This window comes from Apus apus, chromosome 4, assembly GCF_020740795.1.
Source record: "Apus apus isolate bApuApu2 chromosome 4, bApuApu2.pri.cur, whole genome shotgun sequence".
Classification (NCBI taxonomy): Eukaryota; Metazoa; Chordata; class Aves; order Apodiformes; family Apodidae; genus Apus; species Apus apus.
The window spans coordinates 107,147,236-107,160,517 of NC_067285.1; positions in this window are offsets into that span (position 1 = coordinate 107,147,236).

A 13,282-nucleotide genomic window follows, 5' to 3' on the forward strand; every position below is an offset into this window, starting at 1 on the left:
GAGTCTTAGAAAATGCACAAAACCCCAAATCTTCACATGTTCTGTAGATTTTTCAATATCAAAGATTCCTTCTGTGTTTAGCTTAAGATTGAAGACTTGTTTACATGTCATAAAAGATAGTTTTTTCCCACCTTCTTCAAGCAGTTTGTTTAAAATTCAGAGCTCTGTGTTGGGACACTTTATTTATGGTTGCAGTATCAAGATGGGTCTTGGCAACGTCTCCTCCTACAAATGACAAATATTTGTGAAATGGTTTGAGTTGTATACACAGAGATACTAGATTAATAGACATGAGGCAGCAGAAGCTGAGCTTTTCCAGTGATGTCTGTAGAGTAGTTTTGTGTTGTGTTCTGTGATGCACAGCCTTGCTCCAGAAATTACTGTTCCAGGCTCCTGCTCCAAACAGGGCTGTAAATTACCATTTCAATGGCTTAGTTTTAATTAACCATTTTCCCAAGGAAGATTCCAAATAGTAAAAGTGCAGGCCATGGATATAAATTTCCAGGGTTTTTAGCACTATGTAACTCTCTGCCTATTTTTGTGGGGTTTTATTATGTTTTCCAACTTCCCCTAATCCCATCTAAATGATCCTTTTCTTTTTTTCTTTTTTTTTTTTTTCCCCACTTAAGTGACCCTCTCTAAACCCATGTAATGCCCAATATGTTCTGTTCCCATTTGAGAGCTTACCTTATTTCAGACAAAAAAGCAATTTTAGTGAAGTTGAAATGCATGGTTTTGGTTTCAGGGCTACCTCTCTCTGACATAAAACTACCAAGCCTTTATTGAATTATATATGATTCTACCATAAACGCCTTCTTTATAGAATGCACCTGGTGACTATAATAGAAAACATACTGGTTTCTCATAAGAAACTGAGCAACTGTTCTGCAATAACAGAGAATCTATTTGATATTTAAAAGATCATAATTTTACAGAAAGAAAACAAAAATGCAGGCATAGTAAAAAGTAACATTAAAAAAATGTAGCTTCACATCTTACACATCTGCTTTTGTGTTACCCTGATAAGAGCAGCTGACTTGCACTCAGCATGTTCTAATAACAGAAAGAGACTGAAATAACTTTTCTCTGGCCCTCAGGTTTAGCATTTCCCAGTCCACAACAATTTAGCCTGGCAGACTTTTGGGAGATAAAAAGAAGATTCCCATTATTTTAGGTGGGAAGGACTGAGGCACGGGACGGACAAGTACATTTCCAAACAGCACACAGGAAGCCTGCAGGAGAGCTGGAGCAAACCCAGGTTTGCTGAGTGTAAGATCAAGTTCAAAGAGCCTCATCTGAAAAACTGCACTTAACATACTGTGTATTAGGACCTCCAGTAGACCACGGGCTACCTTAGAGCACAGAAGCATGGACTACTCTGTAGGAGAATGCAATCCTACTTGTGTGTGTCAAGTGAAATCCATAGGATGTAACATCTCTGCTGGCCATGGGAGCAAGTCCTGACTGTGGATGCGCAGCACCAGCAAGAGAAGACAGGTCCTCTGCATTCCTGGAACAGGTCTAGAGGATTATCCCTAATTCCCGTCAAACCACATGGGAGGATCGTAACAACCTCCAAAATTTTCATCACCTAGTTTGCAGTTAAATAAATGCACATCCCATCCTTGTGGCACGTATGACAGCACTTCCAGTACAACATTACCCTGGCTGGGTACCCTGGGTTGCTGCCATTTTGAATCTCCTTTTCCTAGGACCAGTGGTGAAATTCCCACTGATGAGCTCAAACTTGCACTTAAGGTTTAGAGGATAATCTATGCCAAATCCAAATTAAGGGATTCAGGAGCCACAGCACTTAGTTCCACTCCTGGGCAACCTTGCCCTGCTGGTGAGGGCTGGGTGGGGCCAGCCCATCCTAGGGGCAATCCCTGCCTTGGGGGAGACTGTCCCACTGTGCTGAAAAAACACATGGCTCTAGGGAGAGCAGGATTTTCTAGTGAGTAATCATGTTACTCACCTGAAATAAGCTGTCTGCATCTGTCTTCCCAGAGCTGTTCTAGGGTTTTGTGTTGACCAGCACTTGGACAAAAGTCAGGACTCTGTGTCTTGTGGGAATTTGGTCACACCTAGGTCTGGACAGCCAGACTCATCCCCTGCTTTCTATCCCTGTAAAACTTTCCTCCAAAGGCAATGACGTAACTCGAACAGATGGGACAAAAGTTTCTTCCCTATCCAAAAATTCAGAGAAGGAGATATTTTAATATCTTGAAAAAATGTAATGTTATCTTAAAAAGCAAGAGATGTGGGATGAATCCTCTAAGGACGAAAGGATCTGAATGCGGCCTTTCCCATTCCTATGGGACTGCCCTACTCTGTAGGCCCTGAGGGAAGCAGTTGGTGTTACAGACCAGCCCGCTTGGTGTTTCCAGCACCTGTAATATTTAAATTGTCTCTGAAGTGTCTAAATTAACATAACACATTTTGATTACAGATGCTAAGGACTGATTCAAAGTCCTCATTTACAGTAATGCTTGTATTTGAATAGGTCACTAATTTATTTTGGAAAGGAGGGAGGGAGGAAGGACCAAGATACCTGTGATTAATCTGTTTTTAGCATCCCCAGAGTTATGCATATCAGCAATAGCTAACACTGCCTTCTTTGGGCAACTGACTGCAGGTGATCTGGATACACTGCCAGAGAGATATTTTTGTTACTGCTTTGCTTCCCACTTTGAACTCTCTTGGTGCTTGCTCTCATCCTTTAAACTTTTTTGGTTCCTTTCCTTTGCAAATCTTCCACATTTCCCAATCAGATTAATGAGAAAATTATGTTCTTCGGATACAAGTCTTTGCATATAGCAATGGCAGAAAAAGATGAAAAGGCAGTCTGTGCTAGCAGCTGAAGCAGGATGAGATTGTCAGAATTGGACTCCTGGGTTCAATATTTCAACGTTCAACACTCTTGCTGTGTAAACCACTCAACAACTCTGTGCCTCATTTTATTTCTCACTCAATTCATGCATAAAATGTTATTATCCTTTCCCTCTTTTTTTTTTTTTTTTTCCTAACTGAACTTTGGCTGTGCTTTGCACCAGAGCAAACAAAATTCCTGCTCACAGGAAATACAATCTGGCAAGCAGTATTGTTCATTTAGACGAAGCCCTTGGTTTGCAGGTGATATAGTCTCGGGCAAGTACTGCATTTTCCTGTTTCTTCTTTAAAGAGCACATTTTAGAAAATGTAACAATGAAAATATTACCATTGTCATCACAATCTGGACCACCTGAGGAATATGTGTAGCTCCTATTGCCATGGGACTCTGCTTCTCAAGGTGGTTGGTGCCGACCTCTTTGAGACACCTCTTAGAGGTAAGGAAGCATTAGGAGCAGCAGATAAGCACAGGGGCCGGGTTTTCTGAGGCTAAGGGACTTGCCCAAGGGAGCCAGTGGAAGAGCAGAGATTTAAATCCTCACGTGTAGGACTCTTTCTTCACTTGGTCATAGGAGCTCTGTACGGTGCAGAAGTGGAGGTGGCTGAACTGAAGACAGCAGCCACATTGCACTGGGTTGTCTGATTTGCCACAAGACCTGAACAAGTTTCAGGGACAATAGCAGCACTGCAAACCCACAACAGAGCTGAATGTCTCTCCCACAAGATCCTCGTGGCAAAACGTTATGGGGGAGGATGGCTCTTATTCATGGGGTACGGGCAACATGCAGCTTTGCCAGCTTGTTGTGGGCCTAGTTTCAGAGCAAAGTTTTCCTCACCCCTGCCTCACTTGTAGTAACAGTGAACTTGGCTTAACAAGAGATTGGTTCCCTTTCTTGTGTGCGTGTTTTAGTTTTCAGCTTTATTGCCTCTGACTCCAGAAGAGTAATATGCAACAGTTTGCAAGGGTGCAGCAAATACGCTGGGGTTGTTTACAGCTTTTACAGAAAATGTTTTCCTTCAATTGAGACACTTCCTTTTCCTAAAGAAAACAAACAACTCCAGAGCCGACCTCCCCAGCGAAGGGTGTTTCCAGAAGCTGAGGGCTTCATGGAGAAAAGCCTGATGGAGCTGCCCTCCACTTGCCTGAGGCTGCAGCAGTCAGGCTGTTCCGAGCTCTCCTGCGCTGGGGCATCCCCCTGCTCAGGTCCTGGCCCTATGGGCTCTTCCCTCCAGCTGCCCTTCATTTTCCTTCCCTCTTGCAAGCTGATTTATCTCTCTCCCCTCCATATCTCTGCCCTTTCCTTTGTTTTTCCTTTCAGCTAATCCCTTCCTGCTTTTCCCTGGGCCCCCTGTGTGTTACATATACACACACACTTTTCTATCCAGGGAAGTTAATCTAGGTTATGGGAGGGGATGGATTTAAGAAAGAATAGCTCTCCCTGAAAAACTCCACGTAGAGATGCCATCATTCTGGAATAAAAGCATTTTCCAATGAACATGATCCTTTGTATATAGCAAATTAAACCACTTGAGTTCGAAATCATTCTGGTAGGATTGCAAGTGCTCATCTGACTATGCCCACATTTAATTGGGAACATCTCCTAATGCCAAATTTGCCATAAAGACAAGATCCTGTTCCACTCCCAAGCATGCACAGATACCCCTCCCAAACCATTCAAAGAAAGCAATACATCTGTCACCCAACCAACCATGAAGAAATCAGGGAGCTAACATAATATTTGCAAGCCAAACTCTGCTCACTCTTCTGCAGTCCTCCTTTGTCTGTTTAGACTGCAAACTCCAGGGTGAGAAAACTTTCTCCCTCTGTTTTTTATGTGGTGCCTGGCACAGAGAGATCCCAGCCTTCATTGTATGGTCATGGCACAGCAAACAAAGGACTCAGCAGAAAGGGTTGTGCTTTCACAAGTGCCTCCCAGTCCCATGCAAACTTAACTCCCTTTGACATCTGCAGGGCAGCAGTTTTCACCCCAGCCAAATTTAAGAATCAGTCTTAGCCAGCTGCTCTCTGGCGGCCTCCTCCACAGAAACTTGGGAGAAATGGACTCCTCTAGAGAGATGAGAGAAATGGTTCAGAACAGTGGTTCTGTTGAGTTATGGTTTACTTACCATAACTCAACTTCTGGTAAAGCTTCTCCCCAGGTGCCGCAGGATCAACTTTATTAGTGACGTGCCTCAGATTGGGTTTCTGAATACAACTGCAGGCACTTTATCCCAACTCAGAGAAATTTTTTGTAGAAATTTTATGAAGAACAATTAAAACAGTGGGAATGTGATGGATAGAGGAGGGGTGGGAAGAGAACATGCCTAGAATATTTTGTGGAGCAAACATGCCTAGAATATTTTGTGGAGCAAAGGTGAGGAGAAACATGGAAGTTGAAATGAGTGAAGATTACTATCCAGCTGAGCTAGGTAAGTCTACAGGCAGTGGAGAGCCCCATGGCTGCTTGGTGTCTCACAGATGGGCCACGCCACATTTTGGTGGTGTTGGAATGCAGACTTTGGTATTCCTACTCCAAAACTTAGTGCCACACACAAGCAGACAGCCTCTCTGCAACACTGGGTGCTACTGCAAAGAGTTTCCACCCCCACCATTATAGCTGTCTCATGGAGATTTTGGGTAAATCAATATGTGAGGGATTTGGAGATTCTAGGGGGATGGCTGTCTCTTCAAAGGACTGGAGCTGCCCAGAGTTTTCTGGACAAGACTGTTTTTCCTGTTGTGCTGATTCAGTTTACTAAATGTTCTGAATGAATAGACATTCCTGGACAAGGGATACTTTTTTACAAAACCAAGCCAAGCTCATCACAGAGTCTTCCACAGCCACTCATAATCCTTGCACTAAGACAACATATGTGTGTCAAGGCCAGAGTCAACACCCACAAACTGGAGGCATGACTCACCTTGCAGGTGGTGGTGACCGTGTCCATGGATGCCTGAATAGTTTTGGAAGATAATCGAGAGGCCAAACTCAGCCCCTAAGGGGATGGTATTGGAACAACGCTGTGTCTTTTGCAGCAATCGGGCATTCTGATCCGTCATGTGAAGATTTCCAGCTGAGAGTTTTGTTTGTGTATTTGAGAGTAACTCCAGCAAACTCTGATTTGCCTATCCATAGATGGCGTGTGCTACTTGCTATGTAGGAAGCACTCCATGCAAAGAGCAGCCCGTTCTCCTACTCCTGTAAACCTCTTTCTGAACTTTTGTGTGACGTGGGTAACAGCTTGCATAAAAAATTTCTCTCCAACACTCACAAGAACACTACTAAGCCTGAAAAGCTGGCTGGAAAGCTGGACAGACCTCTCTTACCATGGGGAAATCCACTGAAGATCCAGATTTAAGGGGGGAGACGGGAAATGGCCTGTAGTATCAACAACCATTGACATTAAATTCAGCTGAGAAGAGACACCCGCAGCTGAATACCCACGCAAGCTCATTTCCTCTCCTCCAGCTGTCACAGGCTCCAGTTCAGCTGAACTGGAGTTCAGGGCTGTGGTGAGACATGTTGGTTACATCTATGCTTCTAAAGTAAACAAGAGCAGAGTGTAGTCTATGTTCAGCTCCTAGCCCACTTTATTTTTTTGGCCCAGGCACAGTGACTGGCGCCAGGGTGTAGATGTCAGCTTGGTTTCTCCAGGTGTTCTTAAAAACTGTGGCTCCTCAGCAGCCTGAGCTAGCATGCCTGATGGCCTCAGAGGTCCTACCCCAGCCACATGTCTGTCTTCTGTCCCTTTCATTCACTCATCTACTTTCTGAACCATCCCAATCTCCTGTGCAACGTCACCCACAAGCTCGTGGACATATGTTGGTGACCCCAAGTGAGACTCTGACCTCAGAGTCTCAAAGCTCAATCCTAAAGGCAGTGGGTTTGTCCTGTGCAACGGAGGCAAAATCAATCCAACATTTTATGAAAAAAAGAAAGAAAAAAAAAGAGGAAAAAATCCACAGAAGCACAGCATGTTTAGGAATAGGATCATGGATGCCCAGAACTCAAAAGCTTATGTCATGTCCTACAGTGATCATCTGCTGCTATTAAGACAGGGAAATTTGTCAGCAATTGAGATGCAATCTTGAATAATGCCCTGGTTTGTGGCAGGTGCTAAAGGGCCAGTCCAATACTACTATTACCAGTCCAATATTGCTAAGACTTAAGGGATTAAGGCCAGGCATGTTTTCAGAAAATGGTTCAGAGTTAATCTGTCTATAGACAGATTGACCATCCCTTTAATTTTTGTCTTTAAGGACATTTTGTTCAAGGACTTGATGAATGTTTAAGAGGCAGGAACCTCAGGTGATTGTGTTTGAGGTAAGGAAGCTTGGAGGATTTCCTCACAGCAAGCTGTGAAGCCCACAGAGTCCAGCAGTCCTTCCTCATACAACAGATACTGGCAATCTCTTGTCCTTGGCCCAAAAGAAGCCTACAGATGTCTGATGCTGGCTTTTCTAGGTTCTCATAAAGCTTTCACAGATGTTTGCCTTGGGGTTGAAGCCTCTTCTCAGGGAGTTTCATGCAAGCAGCTCTCGCAGCACATCTGCCAGAGTGGGCTGCTCTGCTAAGCTGTCAGAAATTTTCTCTGCATATTTTTAGTATTTGGAGGGTCATTTTCTCATGCATTAAAATATATGACTGAACTTGTTTATGTTACATCGTGGAGGGCGATAAAAAAACTTATGCGGTTTTTCCTGCTCTGTTATATATGTGTACCAAACAAGTTCTTTGGAAAATCCCACCCCAAAACTGGTGCTATAAAGTTAAGAGTTAATCTCAGAGGACTGATCTTCACCTGGTGTCAATCAGCATCATGTTGACATATGCTGGTTCAGGATCTGGCCCTAGGGTGGGGGGTCACCGTGCAGCAGAGGACAAGAAAAAGGCACAGAAAAGGAGACAGGGCTGCCACGGGGTACTCTGAGCTGCTGTGGGGTGTGGTTGGCAGGTTCCTTTCCAGTTCTGGAGCTGGGTGGAAATCAGGTGCTTTTTTTATTGCTGGAAATATTTGAAGGGGTAAAAAAAAAATATTAAAATAGCATTGCTGCTTCTGCTTTGGATAGCAGTGTCACCTTCATCTCTTTGGAATAGCTCAGAAGTTTCTGGGGTTGCCTTCGTTTTAGCTCTCCTACTGGTAGTGTGTGTTTTCTGTTGGGAAAGAGAAAGAAATGGGAGAGGCAGGTCTTGGGGTGGGAGAGGTTACTCATTTAAGATTTGCTCTTAAACCTTTTGCTGCTGCAGACTTCCTGTGTGAATGTAAAAGCAGATCTAACCAAGGAACAAGAAACCTATAATATTATCCTTTAGTGGATCCTGCCTCAGTTACTCCTCTGTGAGCCAGATGAGACCTATCACATCTGTGCCTGCAGTGAGGAAGGCAAAGGTAGAGACATCCCACTTTTCAAAGTAGTTTTGCATGTGGTTTCCCTCCCCCTTCAAAATTTTAGGTAGAAAGGCATTGAAAAAAAAGCTTTCTTTTCCATGCAGTTTCAGACTTAAAATTTTTTTCTCCTATTTTGTTCAGGAGGTTTAAATGAATAGCAGTTTTCTCTAAGGGTTTAGAAATCTTTTGCATTCATTTCTCAGCAGAAGGCAGAGTACAGTGAGGAAATAATGAGGGAAGGAAGGAAGGAAGGAAGGAAGGAAGGAAGGAAGGAAGGAAGGAAGGAAGGAAGGAAGGAAGGAAGGAAGGAAGGAAGGAAGGAAGGAAGGAAGGAAGGAAGGAAGGAAGGAAGGAAGGCAGGCACACTGTATCAGTATTCTTGTAGTCAAAAACATTTATTTTCATCCAGCTGAGACATGGGAGATCACTTTGGTGGAAAGCATTTTCTGAAATCTGTGTACTATTTAAATTCCAATCCAGATCTGTTTCAGATTTATCCAAATTGAAGGAATCTTGCAAAGTGCTTGAATTTCACCCATCTTCACTGTTAATCCCTCTTTTCTTCTGCTCACAAAAGAGTGAAGATTCGGTCTGTGTCCCTGGGAGGCATCAGAAGGACAAACTCCCTGCTTATCTCAGTTGTAATTTTTTTTGAGGAGATTCAGCTCCCAGGATGCTCAGGTATTTCTTGCTGGACTTTCAAAAGGACTCTGAGCACCTGGACACCTGTACCTTTCCTTCCAGCTACAGGCAGCATCTATACTGCTATTTGTCTTACTGACTGCAATTTAAAATGTAAATTTTAAACTGTTCTGGTGGGATGCAGATGCTAAGCCTGACTGCTCTTCCATCCTGAGGCAGGCCTGACCTGCCTCCCCTCGTGGATGCCAAGGTGTGAGCAGTGCTGTGCTTGCCAACCACCAACAGCATTAGCTCTGCCCTTAACCAGGGTAGGCATCTTTGCCTTCAATAGCTCTTAAACAATTTTTCTTGTGTGAATGTACCTGGTAGTCCTATGGCTAAGAGTTCCCTCTCTTAACTGCCCACTGGGGAAAATGACTCTTCTTTTGTTTCTTTTTCCTCTGAGCTTGCCACTAACTGGTTTCATCTGACCTCCTTTGGTTCTTGCGTTAAAGGAGACAGCAAACAGTATTTTCTATTCATATTTCCCAGCCTACTTGTGATCTCCATCATATCCCCTTCAGCGGTGTCTTCTCAGCCTGAAGAATCTCAGGCCATTTAAGTACACTCCTAGTCTGTTTGAAAGCTGAATTAATGTATTTAATTATCTGTTTAGTCTATTCTTAGCCTATTTTTGGGATTCAATGGCCAGGACCCACCCTGGTGTCTCGTCTGTGCTAGACTGCTGTATAGGACCCACCCAGAAGGAGATCCACTGGACACAGGCGCCTCAGAGCCAGATTAATCCTGTAGCATTTTGGATACTAAATCCCACCATGAACTGCTCTCTAATGATGCTAATACCACTCACTCACTTGACAGGCAGGCTAAAATAGCTATTTTCCTCATCCAAACTGATAACAAGACTGCCAAAACCAATGAGCCCATGGGGCACACCTGCCCCGTCAAATGGGAGTGAACAGTAAAAAATTATTTTGTGAAGATGTGTTTCCAGAGCTGCAGCAGAGCAAGGAGCAAACCCAAGCAGAATGATCTTCCTTTTCTCTCTGGTCATTATCCTTTGGACGTCTTTGTCCATAGTAAGTGGACCTCTCCATGGTCAACATCCCATGAACTTACAGGTAGCTCAGGTGGTGTGTTACTACAGGCCTGTTCATGGCGTGCAGCACTGCTACTTGTTTTTTCTTTCCTAGCTCTAATTAATGCAGTCTCATTTATTTATAATCTCATTAAATGCCATGCAATAAGAAACAGCAGAGGAAAGCTTCACTGGAGTGGAGGGAGGCGGGCTCAGCATCCCACAGAAGCTTGGCAGGATCAGGCCTCTAAGTGATTGCATTTCAGTGACAATTCAGTTTATTTGACCCATGAAACATCTTCCAGCAACACGGGCCTGCAGATGTCTCACATACCCATCGCCTCACTGGCCATCATAAAAAACTACTTATCCCTTCTTTTCATTTATACCAGATGGTGGCTGTGACACTGAGGGCCTGTCTTTTTTCCATGCCATCCATGCAGCCCTTGACAGAGTGAAGAAGAAAGGTACTTCTACCTTGGATAGACCTGTCAAGCCCAGCCTGAAGACCCCACACCCTGATCCTGCTAATTGCGCCGACATTGTCTTGCAGCACAAACCATTCGAGCTCTCTGTTTTCTTTCAAAGTGTATTTGTTTTATATCTGACATGTTTATATATGTTAACTGTTTGCTATAGATATCTGTCAGCTTCAACTGGCAAAACCCAGAAAAAAAAAAAAGAAAAGAAGGGCTTGGCTCTACGCCGGAGAATTGTTTCTTAAAAGCACTTTGCTTTTTTGTCACATGGTTTTGCATGGAAAGAGAAACGAGGAGAAGGAGGGGGGACTGTCAAGGGGTATGATGCTTTAAACACTGGGAAAGAATTTCATACGAAAATGTACTCTACTTTTCAGATATTAGCCTAAGAGCCATAAAAAGTTATTTTATAGTCCTAGAAATGATACACAAACATTGGTATACTGGTTGTCATAAAAACTGCTCTAAAATGGGAATTGCGCATTATGCTTTTCGAAATATGACATTTATGAGCTGCCTTTGATTGTTACCAGAATATTTTTTCAATGAAAAAGAAAATGTGTGTCTGTGAAAACAGGCACGTGTGGGGTGTGTGCGTGTGTTTGTGCGTATGTACAACAAGGGGATGTGTCACTGAGAGACATCTCCTAAAAACTGTTCTTTACTCAGCCCGGAGGTTTTCATCTTTCTCCTTTTTAAAGAACAAAGACTACAGCCCCTCCTGCTAATGAGAGGAAGGGAAGAATTGCCTATTTCATCATATTAGAGGAGAAATCAGCACAACTTCCTGGGATTATTTTCTTCCTCACTTTCCTTTCAAGTAGGAATATGGGCTGGTGCTCTGCAATATCCTTTTCCCTTTGAGATACAACTGCAGCGCTTGAGGATGAAGGTGGAGAGATGTGAATCTGTCCCCATGCCAAACATGTTGGCTCAGGTTCCTCTTGTAATGATGTTTTAAAAGGGCTTAAATTGGAATTACATTATGCTAATGCCTTCTGCCAGTCCTTATCCACAGTGCCTAATTGCTCCTGGTGATGGGAATTTTTGCCTCCCGGGCATTTTTGTACTTGCATAGGTGAACAGGCTTGTCAGGATGATGCACTTTTTTTGACTGGACCATTTCACCACCCTCTCTGCCCAAAAGTCAAGTGGGGAGTTGGATGGTGACTCATTGGACATGCTCTTGTTTCCAAAAATGCCTGAAGTTTTCCCCAAGAGGCCGCTTTACCTCCATGACAGCCAGGATCTTCTGCATCAGTGATTGTCTTCTGCATCATCTTCTGGAGCAGGCTGACTTTCAGGCTTTTTCTTTTTTATTTTACTGTATGGGACTGCTTCTCACGGGGCAGAAAGCCACCAAGCCTTTGCAGGCAGACTCAGCCTTCCTTCTTTTAAGATGAGGGCAGGGCTGAGCCCAAGATAACGACCCAAAATGAGACACAAATTATTCCTGCTTGGGCACAGAACCATATTAATGCAGCCTTGCAGCATCTGACCCATTAGCAGTAGGTGCTTGAGCTGAAACTGGACCTGTTTAAAAAAAAAATTCTGAGAGACTTTGTGCCTGCAGTAATGGAGAAAGGGGTCCAGATGCCTGGGATCTGGTTGTGCCTGCTTTTTGCAGCTCAGTGATTTATTAGCAGGACTCTGGACACAGACCATACTGGGCAACCCTTCTCAGATCTTCGGCTACAAATAGCAGGGAAGGCAGACAGACTGTTTGCAAGGAAATCAAAAGCACTTTGAGTCTTAACTGCTGCATGAATCATCTCACAAAATGAATATGGTACAGCAAACTGTTGCCCTGCAGACAGATTTCATACAAAATGACTGTATAAAGCACCAGTGTTTATACATGAGGCTGATGTGGGTTGAAGGGCTGTTTGAAATGGAGCTGGGGCTAGTTATGTAATTATTTGAGAACAGTAGAGCACAATAAGTGAATATAAACATTGAAGAAGACAGTATGAGTTCACTGGATGCTTACATGAAGCCATCATCTTCATTACAAATGGATCTCTTCAAACATAAGCTACATGCTCTGTGGCCAAGAAACCATAGGTGTTCAGTTTGATTATGTTTGATGGGGAAAAAAGAAGACAAATGGAGGGTGGGAAAATAACTAACCTACGTGTGGAAGGACTGCTGGGCACTTGGTGTTTGCTTCTTGGAAAGCTACCTCTTTGGACAATCCCTTGACGTCCAGTTGTTTGGGTACCAGGTTTACATCTGACCCTGCACACCCAGTTTATCCTTGAATGTAAGATGAGCTCTGCAGCAGCGTATGGAAATAATCAGTATGTAAGGTAGAAAGAGCTAGTAAAGGATATGTGGAGGTAATGGATGGCTGAACCACTTGGACTTCATGGGCTTCACGGGCTTCACAATATCACCAACAATAAAAACCAGGCAATGCATCTTTAAGGGTAACTGGTGACATGTCTGCTCTAGCAATTTATGTGACAAGTTGGTTGTTTTTTTTTCTGTTTAATGTGGTATCAACCAGAATGGCAGAAGTTATTATGTGAAATCTTCTGGAAAGATAATAACTAAGACAGATAATCTTGTGGATAATGAATCTGACTGCCTTCCCAAAGAAGGTTTCTTTTCAGCCATATTTCTGATAAAACTCACTCTCACACTGGTTAATTTTTGCATTAGTAAAATAAAGATTTATGCTACAAGTGTGTCTTTTCTTACTTTTTTCTCTTCAGGCTGAAAGTTCTTCAAGGAGAAGCTTTGTGTTTTCACCTGACATATGGGATCATGTTTCACAGGAAACCTCTGTGCTTGAAAGATC